At 51.2% G+C, this 22,512-nt stretch overlaps 1 protein-coding gene across 3 annotated transcripts in view; it reads right to left on the bottom strand.

Annotated features, from left to right (window-relative positions):
* The window catches only part of HSPA12A (heat shock protein family A (Hsp70) member 12A), a 150,430-nt gene that overhangs the window by 104,438 nt on the left and 23,480 nt on the right, over positions 1 to 22,512 (bottom strand). The window lies entirely within an intron of this gene.

Raw genomic sequence — 22,512 nt, 5'->3', positions numbered from 1 at the left:
GCCTTGGACGAGAGTGCGGACTGGCTCAAGAGGCCTTTGGAGAGCAGCTGAGCAAGGAATGCAAACCTTAGAAGTCTCAGCATCCTGGACCAGCCATTTCCATTCTGAGAATCTAGTCTGCAGCTGATCTTACGCCTGTGCAGACAAAACTGTCACCACCCTCTGCCCCTGAGAGCACAAGACTGGAAAGAGTTCCCCACCAGGGATGCTTAAACCCAGTGTGGTTTGTCCACAGGACAGAATGCTCCGGGGCCACAGCCGGGAACAGCACCCAGGCGCTCTGTGAACTGATGGGGAAGGGTCCCCACCATCGCCGGTAAACCCAAGCCAGGAGCCAAGCAGAAGGCTGTGGTTTCTGAGCACAGAGTGGCACTTCTACATTTGTGTAGCACCCACGGGTCTCTGGAGGGATATGTACAGCTAAACCTCTGAGCAGGTCCTGCCTTAGGGGAGAAAACTGGGAAGCTAGCACGGGAGGGAGGAGGGGAGACTTGGGTTTCCTTAGCTTCCCCTTTTGTGCTGTTTGAATGGCTCTCAGGTTATTGCCTTTCCCCCTAAAATTAAGAAGGTGAAAGGGAAAAGAAGAGGAGAAAGAGGCAGGAGAAGACCAGGCAGCTACCTGGCCCCAGGGTTTAGGACTCAGAGGGCCTGGGTCAGAATGTGGCTGGGAGGAACCAAATCAGCTCCAGTGTCTAAAGGGGGTGTGGAGGGACACTCTAAATCCCCACTCCCACCCAAACCCAGGGCCCATGTAGAGCCCTGTTCGCAGGAATCGGGTGGGCGGAGGGTGGATGCAAGGGTGCCGTGACCTAGCTTGATGGGGTAGTAGGGCTGGGGGGACAGCCTGGAGCAGGAGGGAGGGGGTGCTGCAGGCATAGCCCTCCCTCGTGCCACCTCCACTCAGCTCCGCTGAAGGAAAGATAGGCGTCAGGGCACAAACTGGAAGCCACATAACATCTCCTCTCTGCTTTGGCGCCCCAACACCCTGCAAAATTCTAAGACCCTGGCCAAGAGCAGAACGTTGTTAGCACAATAGCTTGCAAACACTGCTCTCTTGTGGTGAAACTGGTGAACTGCACTCAAGTCCACAATCCTGCTGCTACTGTGTTTGAAACCAGAGCAGAAAAAAAGTACAATTTAATTCTGAAGTACTCAGTACGAAATTCACAAGTACTCAAATCGGATTCAAATGCAAAGTTCGTATTTTAAGTGTAATGCACGAACCACCTTCCAATGAACTCTTCCCCAGATATAAAATAGCTTGTTTCCCCCCAAATACCTATATTCAAATTCTAAATAATGATAACAATAATGAAAAGCACTGAGGAAAGGCAACACCCATAATCACTGGGTTGTGACCAACAACGCCAGCCAGCATCGTGGTGAGCGTCCCTCCAGACACCCTATAAACACACACACACAGATGTACCCAAACTTTTATCAAGAGGACCACACCACACACACTCTTCGGTAGCCTGATTTTTCTCTCTCCATAATACACGGTGGATGTTTGCACAATAAATAAATGCTCCCCCATCATTTTTATTGTTTTAAATTGTAAAAGTTATGCTTGGGAAAATATACCCACAAAGTAACACCCATGGAAAAGATACACGAAAATGCCCATTAAGACTGGACTGACTGAGACAGTTCTGGTGTGGGGCCAGAGGAATACCACACAGCATTACCCAGCTGCACGGGCACTGTGGGGCTGTGTTGGAGACATCTCACGTAACGCAGTAACTTTACGTGCAAAATAACACTGATAGAATCATCCTCTCTTAGGACATACAGATGCCTGTATCTGAGAAGAAAAGATGATGTTGCTTGAACGGTACTCAAGGGTACTCAAGATTTTCTAATCTCTTAGAAAATATGATTGAGGGAAGCCGTATGTGCAAGTCTACCTTCTACTTTTTCTCTTCTGAACTGTATGATTTAAAACGCATTACCATCGTGAGGATACCATCCTGAAGCCTGAATGCTCCACGAATCACTTAATTAATCCCCCAGTGACAAACATGTCGGCTGACATTTTGCTGCTGGGACCACCCCCCACACAAGTTATTTAGGGTGCCCTTGCTGGGTTATCTCCCTGGTGAAGTTCTGGGCGTGGAGCTGCTGGGTCGGGTTTTGAATGTGCACTGTCTGTGACATTCAGTGTCACCGCGTGGCAGAGTGAATCTGACATGGCTGTTCTCTGCTCAGGTGGGTCCTCAGATGCCTAATGTCTGTTTGCAGGGGCAGAGGGCATGGCCTCTGTGCATGCCTTGTGCCTGGGGAGACTCCCCTTCTCCAGAATATGGGTCGGATTCGCCGGCTCTTTCACGCCCAGACGTCCCTCTTCATGTCTTGATTCCATTCAACGTAACGCCTCTCCACCCGTTGTCATCCTTTTCCCCCTCAGTCTCTTCTCCCCACAGCAGCCAGGGCCAGCCTTTCCTGTCAGACCCTGCTCACACCCCACCAGCGACTTCATTCTACACTGGAAATCAACCCAGGGTNCCCCTTCTCCAGAATATGGGTCGGATTCGCCGGCTCTTTCACGCCCAGACGTCCCTCATCTTGTCTTGATTCCATTCAACGTAACGCCTCTCCACCCGTTGTCATCCTTTTCCCCCTCAGTCTCTTCTCCCCACAGCAGCCAGGGCCAGCCTTTCCTGTCAGACCCTGCTCACACCCCACCAGCGACTTCATTCTACACTGGAAATCAACCCAGGGTCCTCACCAACATCCCAGGGCTCTGCGTGCACGCCCCCCCCCTCCCCGGGCCCTTCCAACCTCCTGACTTCTCCCTCTCCCTACCCTCGCTCAGAATGATCACACTGGCCAGCCTGCTCTGCCTGATGCTCCAGGCCAACACCCGCCCCAGGGCCTTTGCACTTGCTGCTCCTTCTGCCCATTGGACCAATCTTCTGAATAACTACAAGTCTCTTTCCCTCACTTCATGTATGTCTCAGCTCAAGTGCTGTCTCCCAGAGGAGCCCATAGGACCACCCTGCTTTAAAAGGCACCTCTTCTTTCCCAGACACTGTCTTTTTACCCAGGTCCCCTTTTATTCCTCGCCCTGAGGTGGTAGTAGGTTCACCTGCCTCCGATGTTCCTCCCTCACTAAGTCGTAAGCTCCCCGAAAGCAGGAAGGGTAGTGCTGTGTCCCCAGCACCCTGCACATGCGGCCTTCCGGGAGGACGTGTCGCTCAAATGAATGAGAAGCTGGGACCACATGGATGTCCGAAGCCCAAGGAGCCTACGTGTGCCATTTCTCTCAACTGCTCCAGAAATAGGCCGGATGTGTTTAAAAGTCATCTTTTCTATCACTGTGGAGCTTTACCAGGAAAATCTGATACAACGTTTGTAGTGTAACAATTTGGGAGGAAAACTGCAAATGGGTTATTATTCAGGAAAATTTCTTTCCTCCAAACCAGAGCAGCACATCTACCCCACGTACTTGCTCCTTTAGAAAAAAAGACAAAAGTTAATACGGCCCCATCAGAGCAAAGGAACCAATTAGCACAACTGTGATTCAGAAGAAGAATAGAGGTTAATTGCTTGGCGTCCACATGTCTCAAGTGCCTAGTGCTATATCATTATTTTTTTTAGCTACATATTATTCATTTCCTGCACTTAAGTATTCCACCTTATTACTAATTAGTAATTCCTTATCCTTAAATTTTACCCAATTCAGGCTGTCATCATAGGGCCCTCCTCAGCCCCCGTTTCCCCCAAGATGTAACAAAATTGTGGAGGGAAGGTTGGCATCTCCTATTCATTACCTCCCACGTCCAACCCCCGTCAGCCACCACCGCCCCCACACACACACACACACACACACACACACACAACCCGGGGTCAGCTCTCCTCTTCCTGGGCCAGCAGTTTCCCTGCCTGAGATCTCTGCTGCCTGGGCAAACAGGCTGCACTCGGGCCCCGCCCACACCCCAGTGGCTCTGGACATCTCCCACAGCCCCAGGCACTGTTCCTCCGAGCTTATTAGGTGAGCAAGAGATGCAAATTCTTCCTGCTCAGGGGACCTTGTTCTTTTGGAAAGACCCACAACTTGGCACCTTGGACGTGTTAACAGATCAGTATTTCCTGGGAGTGTAACCATAATAGAAACAATAATAATGATGACGGCTGCAAAGACTTTTTGGACATTTTTATGCTTCAGGCCCTGTGCTAATGAATTTTACTTGCAAGATTTTAAGCCACATGAACCTATGCATGTCCATGTGCATTGGTTGTCTAAACAAATGAGTGGGCCGACCCCTACCCAGCCCCTGTTCTGCAGTTACACAGCCTGGGGGGGAGAGGGGGGCCACGGGGAGTTATTTCTCATCCCCCACCTGGGTAAACTGCTCCGCTGCTCACCGTCCTATCGGCCCATCGCAAGGGGCTCCCAGGCGCCTAGGAAGGCTTCAGAGCACGCCCCTCCCTTTTGGCGGGTCTGTGTGCGATTGAAACCCCACTCTGCCTAGCTCCTTGTCCTAGAGACCTGGGTGAGAATGTGCAAAATGCACACCGAGCCAGAATGTCAGCCCTGGTGCGGTCTTGCTGGGTGGCAGGAACGCTGCCCTAGGAAACGACACTGTTTTCAGGGTTGTCCCCGGGGCAGGAGCGGCAGAGCCCGGTGCTGTGGTGATGTGGGCGCCTGTGTTTCCTCTCATCATGCGGTAAAGACGCTTCGGATAAACGGAGCTTGGGAATGGCCATGTTTTCTGGAACTAACAGTCACAGAACATCAGTCAACTACGTTCACTAGCTTGGGGATGCGTGCAGGAAACAAGAAACTAAAAGAAAGACCAAACAGACCGAAAAAGAACCAAACAGAATGTCTGCAACAGCAAAGTGTAATTATTAAAGCTGAAACCTCCTGGACGAGGGACTTAGCAATGAAAAAGAAATCTGAACAAGTTACCTATCCAGAATATAGACCCTAGGAAATCATCCATCAAGAGACAAGAACTGGAAAACAGGCAAGGAGGTTACGAGACAAGGGAGGACGAAGCCCTGTAAGGGAAAGAGAGGGGATGTCCGGGGCCACGTAGGAAGAGAGAAGGGCAGAGAACCTTCCAGAATTGGTGAAAACTACCAAACTCCAGATGCAAAAAGCCCGATAAATCCAAAGCAAGTAAAGTTCAAAGAAACCCATGCCCGGACATATCACAGCTGAACTGCTCAACACTAAAGACAAAACGCAGTCAGGAAGAAAAGACAGGTTTTCAACAGAACAGACTGACTGCTGACTTCTTATCAGCAAGAATGAAAGTTAGGAAGAATAAAAACAATTTTTAAAAAAGAATGAAAGTTAGAAGAATGAAATGCTCTATTTAACGTGCTGAGAGGAAAAGGACTGTCCGCCGAAATTCTGCGCCCACGGGAAATATATTTCAAGACCAAGATAAAATACAGACATTTTCAAACCAACAACAAAAAAAAACACAGGAGAATCTGCCACCAGCAAAACTCAGTACATGAAACTCCAAAGGGTGAGCATCACATGGAAGGAAAGTAAGTCCAGTTTGAAGATCTAAGATGTACAAAACGCACAGACACTGAAACGACCACAGACTGTATCACACGACAGTGATGATGTCTGTGGAGTGAAAGAAAACCAGCCTGGATGAAAAGACACCATGACAACACCATGCAAATCAGGAAAAGGAGAGTGAAATGGAAGCATTTGGAAACCCTTGTGTTGTGTGGAAGGAAGTAAAGGTATCCACTATCTTCAGATTTTGATAAATTAAGTGAAAATACTGTGGTATCTACTGTAACCAATACACTAATGGAAACCGTATATAACTTAGAAAAGGAAAAGGGAAAATGACAAAAATAATCAATCCAAAACAAGAAAAAGAGGGAAAAAAAAGCATAAAGCGAAATGGTAGGCACTAACTCTAACATAACAGCGATCACACATATAAAAAGACCATGTACTCGTAATGAAAGATTAGGTAATTAGGTAAGATTTTTAAAATGAAACTATTTGCTGTTTATAAGAACCGCAGCAAAAACTTAAGGATATAGAAAGGTGGGAAGTAAAGAAGTAAGAAAAAGTAGAAAGGGTAACAAATAGAACATTAACAAAAATGACTGTATCTTGGGCCATCAAGGAAACCCCAGCACGTTTCAAAGGACTGAAAACACACAGGTCACATTCTCTCATCACAATTCATAGAAATCAATCATAGAGACCTAACTATATTTTAAATGTACCCATTTGGAATAAAGAAGCATACATGTAAACAACCTGTTGGTCAAGAGCAAATGATAATCGGCATTCAGAAAATGCTGAGAACTAAACAATAAAGAAAATGCCCCATGTCAAAAGTTATGGGACACTGCTATGCTGAAGTTATGCTGAAGCACTAGAGAGAAAGTGATAGCCTTACTTGCTTATATTTAAAAATAAAAGTAAAAAACAAGAAAGGTTGAAGATTCATGAGCTAAGCACCCATCTTAAAAGCTGGACAGAGAAAAACAGACTGAACCCAAACATGCTTACAGCAAGTCTCTAGGAAGCACAGTCCACCCTCAAATCAAAGATGAAGAACGACCTTTGGCCGCCTGGAGGGCTCCCTCCCACTCCCCGCGGGGCCCTTCCGAGGGCACAGCCGTGTTTCCCCAAACACACGAGTCTGTCTGCCCGTGTTCTAGAAGGTGATGATTTGGATGGTACCCAGGCGTACCGTTATTTCAGTGGATTTTAAAAATAGTTTCCTCCTACTGAAGACAGGCAATGTGGTTTTCCATTTATAGTAGGAACATGAGGCTTCTCTTAAAAATATATTTATGTAGTAAATATTAAAATACTAAAGAAATAGTAGAATAACATTATTTTGCAAAAAAAAAAATCTCATTGCTAACATGGGAATGACAGTTCCTGTCTTCCACACTGTTATGAGCATTAAGTAAGTTACAGACCGCATAAAAATAATACTTCATGAATTAATGTATCACTTGAAAGGCATCTGAACAGCCCCTGGTACTTAACCACTCAGTCAACGTTAGTTATTCCAGAGTATTAGGATTTGAATGAGGAAAACTGGAAGATAAGTCCAACTGAGCTCCAAAGGCGAACTTGAGACCAACAACACACAGTGTGGGGCGGAAGGGCCCCAGCCCCTTCCACGTGCCCCCTCCCCCCCCCCCGTAGGGTTTGCCGCAGGAGACGTGGGCCCCTCTCTGTGGCTGCTCTGCATTCCTGCATTCGCGTCCCCTCGGCACATGCCAACAACATTCATACAGGGAGCCCAGCTGATGAGGCTCCGAATGTCTCCTCTTCCCGGAGCGTTCACTAGAGGAGGCAAAAGCCTTTTCCACCAAAAAAGAACCCTCTGGGTGTGGCCTTTGCTGCATCTTGACTGAGGCATGGGACAGACTCTGGGGGGAGAGGGAAGGGGAGCCACCACCCCCACCAGAGCACCACCCCCCAAACCCCATTCTAGGGCATCACCCAGATGGAACACCTTGAGCCCAGCCAACCCTCCGCTGGGGTGGAGAACGCAGTCCCACGCCCAAGGGCAACTGGCCTTCATGATCTGTGACAAGAGTGACCATTTTTGGGTGCTTGAGGGCTTTCGCACCAGAAAGTTTCAAATAACTGTCATTTCCCTCCCTCTTCAAAGACGATTAGCCGAGGTACTTGGGGGCTTCTCCACTGTGGCGATTTTGTGTCCCCTGAACGGTTGATCCTACTCCGTGGGGTCTGGTTTTGAGGTCCTGGGAGGAAACCCGCAGAAGTGAAACCCACCTGCGCACCAGTCAGTCCCTTTTCCCACAGAGGAGCTGGCTGACAGCACTCACTTTCTGGGGCCACTAGGGGGAGCTCCAGCTTTCTCTTTGGAGCCCCAAGACCGGTGTCTGGTATTCCTGGTCCTTTGATAAGCCGAGTGGCTGGTTGGACACTGATAAACACACACGGGACGCGCTTGTGTAAATCCTTCGTGGCTGGCACACAGGGCTGGCAGCACTTCGCTGAGGGCTGCTTCCTCATGTGGGCCTTGTGGGTTGTAGGTCATAGGCCTTGACCCCAAGGGAATCAGTCTGACTTGGGTGGTGGAAGGACCCGGGGACAGGAGTCAGACACGTGGCTTCCACAGGATCGCCCAGCAGATGTGTGCCATGACAGTGCCACGCAGCCCAGGCCCTAAGGAGCGAAAACTGTTCCTCCCTCTGAGGCCTGAACACTGGGCATGCTTCCCAGAGGACCGGCGTGGACGGCCGGGCCAGGGCCATCGGCAGGGAGTGGGCAGACCACGCCAGCGGGAGAGACGCCCACTCTCCACTGACACCCACTGAGCCTCGTGCTGCTTTGGGGGCCTGACGGCCCCTCCCCGCAGCCTGGCTGGTATCCCCCCACCTCTCAACCAAGCTCTGTCTCCTGCCCCATTCTCACGCTACCCCCGGAGTGTCTAGGAGTCTCTGGGATGCTTCACTGTCCACTTTGCTGGCATCTGCCCCTCCTGGCCATGGCCTCAGATAGGTTTGCCTGGAGCCTCCATCCCAGACTCTGTGCACCTCTGAGCCTTGACCACCTCTCACTGCCCCCAGGGAGCCAGGGGCATCGTTCCCAGCACAGGCTGCAACTCCTCAGGAAACTCTCATCCCGTCCAGGGCTTGTACTGGGAACTGAGGCTTCTGTCACCTGCTCTGCTAGACGGCATGTCTGAGGCCCAGGCTGCAGATGGGAACACAGCCCTGGGGGGCAGCTGTGAGTTCAGATTCTAGCCTACCATGAAACGCTGAGTGGTCTGAGCACACAGGCGTGCGCACGGGAGGTTCCCCCTCTGCTTTTACACGGCCCGTCCCAACAGAAAGGGGGCTCGAAGTTACGCATGGAGAACATAGCAACTGTCTTTGCCTCCAGACACCTCAGACTGTGCTTCCCTGGCCTCCGGGGGTGCCCCTGCTGAGCCCACTCCTACACAGGGGTGTCCGTCTCTCCTCTGGGCTGAAAATGCCGGGAGGACAAGGACTGACCCTGTGCGGCTGCCTCCAAGTGCCAAGCGTGGAGAAAGTGCTCAGCGCGTTTTAACGAACGACTCATTCCGAAATATTTAGTGAGATCTTATTATGGGCCAGGCAGTGTTCCAGGTGCCAGAAGTAAAGCCGTGAACAGAAGACACAAAAATCCGTCCCTACATAGTGTTTCTGGATAAGTGGGTGAGTGGGAGGGTGAAGGTTTTTGGTTGCTGTGGTTTTGTTGGTTTGTTTTTCCCCCCCGTATCCATTAGGAAATACACTTCCTCCTCCACTAATTCCATCTGTCCTTCCTAATACCCACGATGGAAGAGAATGAAACAGAAACCCGCTTCCCCCAGAAAATGAGTGCGAAGGAAGCGGATAGCCGTGGGAAGTGGGATTTCTGCTGGCAGAGGGTTCCAGGGTAGCGTGATGGCTCGGTGCCAGCCAAGTACATTCCGCGACCCACAGGTTGGCGTGGAAGGGAGACAAAAGTTTTATGTGGAAACCAAAGCCCCCATCCACTCACCACTCTCACGGAGAGCTGTCAGCCTCCATCCCAGACCTGCTCCACCATGGGGCAGCTCATAAAGCCTTGAGGGGACGTCACCCAGTTCCAGGCCTCCACAAAAGGGTTAAACCCAGCTCTGTGGTCCTATCCAGCTCCTAAGATCCCTGGCACTCACTCTTGGGAACTGAGTGTGGCTTTGAGGGGAGAGGGGATTATCAACTTCTTAGTACTGCCCAGCTTTGCGACAACCCTGGCTGCCCCCACGGGGTGCCCCAGAGCATTCCCCCTTCTGTCCTTTTATTGCATGAACGCCAACACTAAGAAACTCCAGGGTGCCTTGTATCCCCCTCCAGAACTGATTTCTTAGCCGGAGGAGGCGGGGTAATTTGCAGAGGTAATTTACATGGCACACAGCACCTCGCGCCCCACTCCAGGCCCCCCCGGGCTAGGTAGTGTCCATCACCTAAACAGGTCTCGTACCTGCAGCATGGCTTCATCCATTCAAACGGAAGCCCTCGTGAAAGACCCGTCTGGATTCATGAAGCAAGAGTGCCACCCAAACACGCAGCCTTGAAAACTCTCACCCTTCTGGAGGTGGGGGGGTGGGGGGGGCGCACCAGAGCAGGCAGGGGTGCTTCAGAAACCACTTTCCTTGCTGGGACACCGCCCACCTGCAGTTCGCGCTGACTCTCTGCCTTTTTGTCTATTTCAGAGAAATACACATCACAGTCAAGTTCTACCAAATAAACAAGCCGTGTTTTAAAGTTTTAAAAACCCTACAATTTTAGAAAGACTTGATGTGGTTGACACCCAATTGGTTTGGACACGTCCTATTTCCGGTCTAATGCTGGGTTCCTTTTGTCGGGAGCGAATACACTCATAATGGCTCGATTCCAGGTGAATGGACTCCGTATAAATACATAGGAAGCACAGGCACTCATGTCAATTTTCACCCTTTTTTAAATAAAATGAGACGCTGTGCTTTACTTCCCAGAAACTGATTTCCCATAAAGTTTTCAGGCATCCTCCTAGGGTTTCAGGTCTGAACCATCTCGACACAAAGGGAAAACTCACTGGGGGCCTTTTGCTTGCACAGGCAGCAGAAACCCAGGTGGAGGGGGGTGTCCGGGGTGCTAGAATCCCTGTCCTAGGGGGGCTGGAGGGAAAGCTGGGAACAGTGAATTCTCAGCATCTGGTGGCCACAGAGTGGGAAACAGCTGCCATGCACTGAAGGTAAATTCAAACATTCCCACCGTCACGGTAACGCAGAAGGATGTGGCGACCACAGATATAAACTGCACAGAGAAAAGGGGCTATTTCTTATAGACACACCTAACCGCTGTATGCTTAAAAGGTTTGCAGTGAATTTACACATGTGATAAAAAGGTCACAGAACTGCTTACCAGAAGAAAAAAGAAGAGTGCATGTAAAGATTGGCAACATCTAAATACAGCTTCATTAAGAGCATCATACCAATGCCAAGTTCTTGGTGTTGATAACTGTACCGTGGTTATATAAGAGGCTAGTGGGGAGGTGGGGGGGGTGGAGCTCAAGGAAGGGCACACTGATTATATAACCTTTGGGAACAAAAAGTGTACATTTGCTCTTTCTGAGTCTAAAATTATTTCAAAATGAAAGGCTAAAAAAAAAGAAAAGAAAAAATAAAAAACATGGAGGGCTGGGCCACGGAAACGCAGCCACACTGGTGAGGGCTCAAACCGACCCGGCCACTCAGAACAATCTGACAGCCTCCATCAAAAGGTAAAGTCCCTCTCCTGGGGGACCAGCTTTCAAAACTGCTTGTCCACGTGCCCACAGAATGTTCCCTGCAGCACTGTTGTAACAGAAAAAAATGGAAACAAGCTCAGTATTCGGGAGCAGGGAGATCGTAAGGCCGTGTGCAATGCCTGTGCCAGGAAGCATGATGCCACCAGGAAAAGAACAGGGCGGCTCGGCATGAACATGTCTGTGATGCGCTGCTAAGGACAAAATGAGCTCACAAAATAATGTGTACACGGCTAGGGAGAGCCGATTTCCCTACAATTGTATTTATATGTGTGCATATAAATTTATATATGTGCATACATTCTACGTAGCAGTGTGAGCATGGAAACATCTGGAATGATACGCCCTAAGCAGTTCACAGTGATTGCTTCTGGGATGAAAAGTTCTTAGCAGGCGTGTGATAAAGTGTCACTTTCACCTCGCTTGAAATACATTGTGGTGAAAATGTGTCGCTTTTAGAGTTAGAACAATAGAAATATGAAAGAAGGAAGGCAGGAAGGCAAAAAAGAAAAGAAAAGAGAAGAGGAGAGAAGAGAAGAGAAGAGAAGAGAAGAGAAGAGAAGAGAAGAGAGAAAAGAAAAGAAAAGAAAAGAAAAGAAAAGAAAAGAAAAGAAAAGAAAAGAAAAGAAAAAATGGGGTAAGGCAAAAGACCTTGGAGACTCGGGAATCTAGGAGAGGCTGAATGACCAAGCCACAAGGTGGTGGTGGCTTCGTTGAAGTGGCCCGGGCACTACAGGCAGGCTGCCCCCACCACCGATCACTGCCCTCCCTGTGATATGTGAACATCCCATCTTTTGCCACGGGATACCAGGGCCTTCCCATAGGAGAAACAGCCTTCCCTGTTTCCTGCTTAAGCTTGGCCATGTGACTTGCTTCAGCCAATGGGATATGAGCAAATAAGACACTTGCAAAGTTGAGCAGAGGTTCTGAGCTCTGAGCCCCGTGCTGTGGCCCCACCAGCCCGGTCGCTTGGTCGCCTCTCTATGTCCTGGCAATAGCTGCTCCTTCAGGCTGGATCTCAGAACAAAAAGACACACAGAGCCTCAGCCAACCGGCAACCAACAGTAACAGGGGTGATGAATAAGCCGAGGTGACATAAGCCCCTGATATGGGGGGATGTTTGTGCAATAGCCTTCCTCTATAAAAGCCAACAGGTGAGCAAAGAGACACCAGTAAAAGCATTGAGGGGACTGAGGAGGAGCTGGTGAGCATTCACTGAGGGTTTACCATGTGAAGAACCTAGGTTTGAGTCAGGGGCAACAGGGTTGGGCGGAGAGAATGTGAGTTTAACTTTGCAGGGTCCTGGTCTGAGAATCTAGGAGGATAGAAGGGAAAAACACACCTTCCTCCATCTACAATAGCGTCTCTCTGGGGAAATAACACTCACAGACACAGAAACACACATATGCTCACTTGAAGTTCCCAGGGCAGTGCAGTGAGAAAAGCCTGAAGGTGGGAATGCAAGGAGGTGGGAAAGAGCAGGGGGGGACCCTAAAGACTGAGTCCCCAACGCACCCTTCTGCACCAGCACCCAACGCCCCCATGCCCGTACTGAGTTGAACCAGGCCCTTCTATTAAAGCACAAAAAAAATCACTAACAGTTTAATCACCTCCCCTTTAAATCGGAGGCTCCAGGAAAATGCCCACCGCCGAGGGGGTCTGTACGGCGCCTCCTGTGACGGGGACACGCAGGGTCTGTCCTGCAGAAAGGCCTCCTCGACGGCATGCTCTGTGTCTCCTGGAAATGACGGGAATGTGGACTGTGTTTCTGGAAACCGGCTGTTTCCCTTCTGAACGAGACACTTATTTGTGCAAAGTGCATTCTCTGAGGGCAACAAAGGGTGTGGGCTTGATGGCGAGTGTAAGTGCCCAGTCTGCCCTTTGCCTCTTCTTCCCTTGTGTTGCTGTTGTTCATTCCTAATCTGCTTCAGACACACAGGCTACTTGCCATTTTCCCTTCCAAATCTGGGCATTTCTTTTAAAGATCTTCCCCAACCCCTCTTTGAAAGGGACACCTGTAAGCTATGACCAGGTCCCCTGGTGAAGGACTCACACCCATAAGAACACTGAGCGTGACACTAAGGCCTCTCTCTCCAGCTCCTTGGCCTCTCCCCAGTGGCTTGTGCAGGCTCTCCTGCTGCTGCCGCGCTGGGCTCTGGCTGCACGGAGGGGAGCCCTGCACTTGGGTACCAGTATGGCTCGTTTTTCTTCCTCCCCCTTTCCCTGCATTCTCGCCTCTTCCTTCCAGAATTGGGAAGCATGCGTTTTCCTTTTAAGCCAGTAACTATTCTTGCTTTCTTCTCCTAGCCCTTCCTAGAACCAGTTCCTTGAAGATTTGAATTTATTGGCTTGTGTGTTTGTTGGTTTTGGCTACTATGGAGGCTAAACTCCTAAATTACCCCCTGTACCTGAGTTCCGCCAGGGGTGTCTGCGGTAAGAAGGACCGAGGCTGGGTTTGCAGGAGGTTATTAAAGGGGGCCTTGGGCAAAGGTGGAGCTGTCCTCCTCTGTTCTATGACTTGAGGGGTTGGGCCTTGAGAGAGCAAAGCTTGGGGTGTCCCCGCAGGTCCCACGTTTCCAGAGGGGGCCGGGGAGCCTTCCTCCTGAACCGGAGTCGCCTTCCCTGAGTCCCTGGCATTCACAGCCGATTCAGTGTGGTCTCAATACCACCAACCCCGAAGCCTCCCCTCCCCTCCCGGTGCCCCACACCCCCCACCCCGCCTTCATCCTGCCCAGGCTGTAGCAAGCTCCCTCCACGCAGGCATCAGGTGCACTGGAGAGAAGCAATGTTCCCGTGTGTTCCTACGCAACGAAATCAAGTGCATGTGTAGGTGTTGTGTGTTTTACAAACTCTCCTCCTTGGTTGTTATAAGATTAAAACAATTTTCTCCCTCAGTAAATGCTTCCCTTCAAAACCACTAGAAGCACATAATTCCCAGCCCATTTGTGCCTTCTATTTTCCTGGGGGCCTGGAGGAAATTGTGATTGCGGAGCCCGTTTCCTTCGGAGAGGCCAGGGCTGAGCAGGTGATGGACGAGAGGGAGTTATGTGTCAATGACAGCTCTGATCAATGCTTCATCTACTTCCCAGCTCAACAGAGATAGGTGAGCATCGTAGATTCTTTGGGGAAGGCTGGGAGAGCGTGTTTCAAGGTAAATTACTCCTTTCTCCTTCGTAAATTCAAGGGATGCTTTCATTAAAACTGCAGGGAATGTTCAGGTAGTTCTACCCCTATTTTAAAACTGCAGCCAGGGAGTTCTTTTTTTAATGCCAGGATCGCTTCTGCCGCTGAGACATCGAAACATAGCAGAGACGAGGCCCGTTTTATTTGCCTGAACCATGTTGGGAAATTCATGCACACCCGAGGACACAGAGACATTATTTAAAATCACAACGGATTTCAAGGAAAATGTACCCAAGGGGAGAAAATGAAAAGGCTGGCCCAGCTGATGTCGAGGGGGACACCAACTTGGGTTCGTCCTTGAAAAAATAAATCCACCTGTCACCGATCAACGATGCCAGTTTGCTACCGTGCGGCTGCAAATGCATTCCTGCTGACTGCAAACGGCTCCATTTATGTGACTGTTTACATAATTATACAGCAAAGCATTGCAATCTTTGGGGTTTAATACATGTTTTAACAAGCCCTTCAACCACCGTGCAGGCTTCTATAGTCAAATCTAGCCTTTTCAATTAAAAGACAATCAGAAAAGGTGTCACGGTATCACTGTTACTCTCTGCCGCCTGAAAAGATTCAAGAATCGCTTGGCTGGAAACCAGAGCACCCCCAAGACTCCTGCGCTTAAACGACACGTCAGACCACCAGGGAGGGAACCCAGGTGGGCCCTGCGTGACACGCACAGACCATTATCCTGGTCTGGGGGCACTTGGTGGCCTACTGAAGGCAGCAGAGGAAAACCCAGGGCAGCCTAGGGAGCTTGGAGATGTCTGTGGCTCTGACCTTGACCCCCACTTTGCCAGCGAGCGTGCAATGGGCCAGAAGTGGTGGGCACATGAGTGCTAGAGAGGCACCTACCTTGTCCTGGTATTAGTTACAGTGTGAAGGGCCGCAGTGGGATCAGGCAATTCCAGAGGTAGCATGGACTATCTCTCTGCGTCATTTTAGAGATGTAAATCGGGGGCTTGCGGAACATACATGATTTGCCAAAGGCCATAATGTTAGTCGTTTTCTCAGACAAGGCAAAATGTGCACACCCACTGCCCCCAACTTGAGGATGGTTATCTAGTTCGAGCAGATACGCAAAGGCATGTGAGCTCACAGGCTAAGGGTGGCCTTCAGGAAGGATGGCTCTGATCCATCGGAACACCCCAGTAACAAAGGTCAGCTGTGGAAACCCCTCCCCCCAAAAGATCCATTCACATCAAATCCCTGGAACCTAGGAGCGTGAGCACATCTGGAAGAAGGGTCTTTGCCGATGTAATGAAGTTAAGGATCCTTAAGGATGACGAGGAGGTCATCCTGAGTTACCCAGGTGGATCCTAAATCCACTGACAAGTGTATTTATGGAGACACACTTCAGGAGACAGAGACACAGAGACACACACACACACACACACACACACACACAGAAAAGATGATGGGAAGAGACAGGCAGAGCCTGGAGGGAGGTAGACAGAAGCTAAGGCATCCCAGGAGCCACAGGAAGCCGGGAGAGGCAAGGAAGAATTTCTCCTGGAGCCCCGAGGGAACTGTGGCCCTGCCCACACCTTGATTGTGAACTTCTGGCCACCAGAACTGAGAGAGAGTAAGTTTCTGTTGCACTAAGCCACCCAGTGCATGGGTATTCGTTACAGCAGCCACTGAAAACCAACCCAACTGGCAAAATGCAGGGGCCAACTGCCTGCTGCGCTCCCTGCTCGGGGCGGCTGTTACAGACCGAAAGCTTGTGTCCAGAAGCCCCCACACTGAATCCCCAGCCCCCCAGTGTGATGGTACTTGAAGGCGGGCAGTGGGAGGAGTCATGAGAGTGGAGCATCCGTGATGGGTTTGGGGGCACCGTAAGGAGATGAGACCAGAGCTCTCTCTTTCTGCCCTGTGAGGACACAGTGAGGAGCAGGCAGTTTCCAACCCAGAGAAGGATGCTCACCAGAGCTCAGCCAAGATGACCTGTGCTTTCCAGCCACCAGAAGGCCGAGAAATAGGTTTCTGCTGCTGGTAAGCCACTCAGTTCTCTTGTACTTGGATATAGCAGACCCAGCTAAGACAGAGGCTAGCCGGACACACCACATCAGTGGGCAACTCTGGCTTCCGGCTGGACTCAGTGCAGGAAGTGGAGGAACGGGGAGAGGATGGACACAGAGGTGAGATAAGAAATTTCTGGCTGCGACCCTCAACCTTATGGTCACAGCTCCTCTCGGGGCAGCCCTCCCCAGGGGACTCTCTGCTTCTGGGTCTCAGTGCCGGCTCTTTCTTCTCACCTGGGCCAGGCACAGGGCTGTATCAGCCCTGCTGTTCCGACCTAGCCTTGGTCCTACCTAAAACCCTGCCCACACCTCCCTGTTTACCAAATCACCCTCGAGTTGATTAAGTTGTGCATGCCCTGTGCATGCTGCCCAAACCCAGATGTGTCTGGTTCACTGAAGCAGTGATTCTTCGACAGCCTCCTCTATTCCCAGCAGGTCAGGGGGTCCTCGCTATTTCTCTGCGACTTAGGGGTGGTGGGTGTGACTTTGCCACTTCGCCCTCGAGGGAAGGGAAGGAAGCTCAGGGTGGTGAACTGAATCTCGGCCTGGTATGCTGCATGTCTGGAACAGAGCGAGGGTCCCAGTGCACCTCTCGTGCCCCATTTCCAGCTCTTTCCTCAGCTGTAAGGCCAGGGTGGCAGGACCATGTCCTCGGGCGGCCAGTGTCCCCTCAGTCACTGCCATGCAGACCTCACTAGCCAGGCGTGACACTCCTTCACACGGAGTCTAGGCTTTGTCCCGAGATCTTGCCACAACGCCACAGAACCTGCCATTGTGGGCGAGCCCGTGTGCTCTTCCTGCTGGTCTATAGGTTCTCCTATACCCCGGGCTGCAATCCCCATGGCTGCTGGGAAGACAGAATTTCCTAAAGCAGGCTCCCAACTTCCTAAAGTGGGTTCCAAAGCCATGAGACAGTATCTTTTTCTGTGGGAAGAGAGAGCAAGTTTGCGAACTATTTGAGGTCCTCCCAGCCTACAAGGAGCAACAGGTTTTTTAGAGTTGGGTCAAGGAGCCTCCAGTCTTGCTGGTGAGGGCAGAGGCTGGGGAGGGTCAGCCTGTCTAGGGGAGGGCAGAGCTGTGTCCACTGCTACTGGGGGAGATGGGGGTGGGGCTGGGAAAGTGGAGCAGCTGGGAAACCGCAGTGGGTTTTCAGGACATTCAGATGGAAACAAGGCAATGTAACTCCCTCCGCTGTTGGTCACCCCCAGAAAGCTTCAGTAAAAACCACGNGGGTGGTGAACTGAATCTCGGCTTGGTATGCTGCACGTCTGGAACAGAGCGAGGGTCCCAGTGCACCTCTCGTGCCCCATTTCCAGCTCTTTCCTCAGCTGTAAGGCCAGGGTGGCAGGACCATGTCCTTGGGCGGCCAGTGTCCCCTCAGTCACTGCCATGCAGACCTCACTAGCCAGGCGTGACACTCCTTCACACGGAGTCTAGGCTTTGTCCCGAGATCTTGCCACAACGCCACAGAACCTGCCATTGTGGGCGAGCCCGTGTGCTCTTCCTGCTGGTCTATAGGTTCTCCTATACCCCGGGCTGCAATCCCCATGGCTGCTGGGAAGACAGAATTTCCTAAAGCAGGCTCCCAACTTCCTAAAGTGGGTTCCAAAGCCATGAGACAGTATCTTTTTCTGTGGGAAGAGAGGGCAAGTTTGCGAACTATTTGAGGTCCTCCCAGCCTACAAGGAGCAACAGGTTTTTTAGAGTTGGGTCAAGGAGCCTCCAGTCTTGCTGGTGAGGGCAGAGGCTGGGGAGGGTCAGCCTGTCTAGGGGAGGGCAGAGCTGTGTCCACTGCTACTGGGGGAGGTGGGGGTGGGGCTGGGAAAGTGGAGCAGCTGGGAAACCGCAGTGGGTTTTCAGGACATTCAGATGGAAACAAGGCAATGTAACTCCCTCCGCTGTTGGTCACCCCCAGAAAGCTTCAGTACAAACCACGTAACTGCAATTCTTTGGAGGTCTGATGTGTGTGCTTTGGGACGTAACATGGCATGAGGCTGACTTCCACGCTGGACAGTCCAGTGACCCCGGCAAACACATGAGAGGCACTGGCAGGTCGGGTGGCCTCCAGGAGACCGATGGCACTCCCCTAAACCTGTCTATTTCCAGAACCTGTTTCCACGGTTCAAATGTGATGTCCACGGACATCCTGTTCCATAGAACAGTTTCATGTGCCGTTTTGACGAGACGATGATTATTCTGCCACCCATCTTTCCTTATTCTAACCATTGGCTTAAGAGTCCCTCCTGTGGAGGACAGATGGCCTTTCAAGCCCAGGCACACTTGAGAGCCAGCAGCTCACTCTCCCGTGAAGTATTTCTGGGTCGCCTCCACCGTCCCTCGTGTGTCACGTTCAAACTTCCCTGCAGTGGCACAGGGTAAGGGCACAGTGGTGCCACCCACCGGTTGAGTGGTGGCCACCCAGCAGCTGGTGCAAAGGGGGAGGCGGGTCAGGAGGGGTGGTTAGTTAGTTTCAGGGGAGCAGACACCGGCACAAACCACCACTGGGCCTACTCATAATTGCAGCTCCCTGTGCATGGGGTTCCATGACCCCTCCTTACGCTGAGGGACCTACCCTGCATCCTCACTAAGATAAAAGCTCCGAGGTCAGGCATGCCTGGATTCAAGGCCAGATCTACCTTGTTCTAGTATGAGTTCGGTCAACTTTCTAAACCTCAGTTCCTGTATTATAAAAATTGGGATGACAATGGCATCTGTGCTCTTGGGGTAAGATGAAAATTAAATGGACAAGCCCAGCAGCAGGCATAGCCCATTGCCTGGCACGTGCTAAGTGCTGGGCTGACGTTCGTGATGATGATAGCCATGACCACGACAATTTTGGTCATGGTCACAGCACCCATTTCAGCAGTACAGGGCACTGCCCGTGCTGGGATGCCGGAGGGGTCTTGTTCACAGATTCCCCGTGCTGCAGTCTAAAAGGCGGGAGCTCTCTAGCGCCCCTCCAGGCCTGGCTCAGCCACTGCCTCTGCTCTGGAGGTCCTCTCTCCTGCGGGAAGGGGATTGGGAAGGAATGGGGTGGAGGCACAGGCCCTGCCTGCTGCCCCACCTTGGGCATAAACAGAACTGGGAGAAGAACTGGAGAAGGGCGACCTCCAGAGAGACAACGCGCAGCCACCTGAAAGCCTCCATGGCAGGAACCTTCGAGTCTAACTGCGGAGGACTCCTGGGCAGGGACACAGGTAGGCTGGAGTGCATGAGAGAGGTGGAAGCACCTGAATACCACCAGGGGAGGAAAAATGTGCTCTCTGAGCAGCGAGGACTTAGCAAACACAACCATCAGGTGCACGAAGGCCAATCTCCAGCCGTGAGGTGTTTTGGTGTCAGAAACAAGGAGTTTCTTCTCCCCCCCCTGATTTGGACTCTCGCTTCCCTCCTTAATTGTGATTCTCCAGTTTTACCCTCTGAGGTGGAGATGAAATGCTGAGCTGGCGGGACCCACCCTTGTAACCGCGAGGCAAGAGCCACCACCGCACGTTCAAGCGTCTTCCCAGGAACCCGCTCAGCCCTTCTCCCTGGTCCACAGCCCTTCCCTTTAACTGACCTTTTGTCATGAGAAACATTACAAACCCCACTGGTAGGCGCTCATCCCTCCGGGTTTAGAAAGACATTTTTTCCTTTCCTTTCCTTCCACCACCCCCACTCCCCTGTCGCTTTGGAAGGTAAAGTTATGTTTCCAGACATCTCCTGCATTTATAGACACTGCTCTTGTAAGCACAGCATTTCACAGTCACTCCGTTTGGAGAAATTAAAGACGCGTGCCCCAGGGCACCTGCAGATGGACAAATCCTCCGGTTCTCAAAGTGTGGCCCCTTCCCACCAGCAGCAGAAGCAGCATTACAAATGCATCCCAGACCCACTGACACGCTGGGGGTGAGGCCAGCAATCTGTCTTTATAAGTCTTCCAGACAATTCTGATGCGTGCTCAAGGTTGAGAGCCACCGCACTAATGAAATTCCCTCGATAGCTGCTCCCCATTTAACAGATTAGAAAACTGAGGCCCATGGTAATTTGGTCGAGGCCATTCACTTACTCGTTCAACAAGTATTCCACTCTGTGCTAGGGATTTGGGATACATATGAAAAAGACAGACGTGGCCCTGCCTCCACAGAATTTACTTTCTGCAAAGAAAAAACAAGGGAGATAACCCCAGACTGTGGTTAGTGCCACGAGCTAAACCAACATGAGTATAAGACTGAGATGAATTAGGGAGGAGCCACCTGGGATGAGATGGCCGGGGGAGGTTTCCCGAAGGGGGTGACATTTGAGCTGGATCTAAAGGACACACAGGAGCTGGCTGTGTGATCAACAGAGGGTGGAGGCCACACCTCATGCCAAAAAGACCTTGGAGTAAGAAAGCCCGTGGCCTCGTCCAGAAACAGAAAGGCTGGCATGGCTAGAACCCGAACATAGTGGCTAAGGCAAGACAAGAGAGAAGAGAAGAGGGTGAGGCTACTCAGGGGCCTCACGCCCAGGTCCCACAAGTCACACTAGCGCTCCTGACCCTCGGGCCACCACCACGGGCTTCCTTCCCCTGCTATCTGCATTCCTCCTCCACCTGCTGGAAGAGGTCTCAGACCTGAGTCACCTAGTCCAGCCACAGCTTGGGTCCTCCAGGACCGAGGAGCCCATGCCCTCCCTCACACCTGAAGCAAGGCAGCTTGTCCAGCTCTGGGAAGTTCTCACTGCTCTTTCTTTATATAGAGTCCAACTCTGATTCCTTTTTCCTCTGGGCGTTTAAAGAAGTGGTCAGCCTCACTCTCCCTGCCCCTCATTCTCCTCTTTGTCCAGAATAAGCATCTGTTATGGTGCAGGGCGGCAGCTCCCGGATGAATGTGCTTGCATTCAAATGACCTCTGTGCCTCAGTTTCCCCGTATGTAGAATGAGCACAATACCGGGTAGGTGTGTTGTGATGCTACAGGACATAAAGCACGCACAGGGTTCAGTATGAACGCAGTGAGGGGCAGCTGCTCCTGTAGCTCTTCGTGAGGCCTGCCTTCCACTCACTGCGCCACTCTGCTGTCCCTTGCTGGATGGTGCCAGTGGTCCGCAGTCACCCCTACATGGCCAGGCCAGAATGCAGTGGGGCTATGCCCTCCCAATCTGGCCATTTGCCTTCTGGTGCAAAACCAGAGTCTCAGTGGGAGACAGAGAAGGTTTGTCGCTGCATTCAGGGGGAAAGTGCGTCTTTGTCCTTAGGCCCTACACCTGTGATGTAAGCGCGCTTTCTGTATATTGGCCCATAGTCTTAGTAAAGAAGAGAACCCACGTGACCATCAGGAAACCTGACTGTGTCCCCCAGTACCAGGAACAGGGGAGTAGTTTCTGCTTCTACGGATGAGGGTGTGGCTGTGGCAGACCACCTCTCCCACTAGGACTTGAAAGGATGGCTGAGATGAAATACAAAAGCCCTCTCTATGACATCAGTGGACAGCTGCAGAGACGGACCAGGGCCGGGTGGGGGGAAATCTCAGAGAAGAGGGAATTGGATGGTGAGGTGGGCTGACACTTTGCTGTAACTTTTTACTGCAGGGAATTTGCTAATTCTGGGCATGAAGCAAGTGACTGAGGGTCTGGTAAAGGACCTAGACAGTGAACTGACACAAAGAGGCAAGGAAACAAGCAGAGCTTCAGGCAGTCTCATGGGAGAGACCATTAATTAAGGGGTTGTGGGGGCTGGGGTTCCTCTGATAAGGGAACACTGAGAAGTTAGCCCAATGCACTTCCCATTTTCCCCCTTGAGATATTTGCCAGGTTCTGAAACTATGCGGGACAGCAGGAAGCTTTTGAAAAGCACTGTGGTGTTTCCAACAGTCTTGCAATACTAAGAAAATCACGACTGAAGTCAAGGCCACGCCAGAGAAATGGGTCCTGGAGAACACCCTGGGTTCGTCGGGAGCACCTGGTAGGCTCATCTTCCAACAGGCGAACAGAGCCAAGGCCCTGACAGGACTACGATGACCAGTTCCCACTTTATCTGCCACAAAGCAAATCATGAGCTCCTTCACTCTTTGATACACAATGTCTGACAT

The sequence above is a fragment of the Sturnira hondurensis genome, unplaced genomic scaffold (genome assembly GCF_014824575.4).
Source record: "Sturnira hondurensis isolate 20B ecotype Veracruz unplaced genomic scaffold, ASM1482457v3 Scaffold0011253, whole genome shotgun sequence".
Lineage (NCBI taxonomy): Eukaryota > Metazoa > Chordata > Mammalia > Chiroptera > Phyllostomidae > Sturnira > Sturnira hondurensis.
The sequence above is the reverse complement of the archived record's forward strand: the minus strand, read 5'-3'. Positions and strand labels throughout refer to the sequence as shown.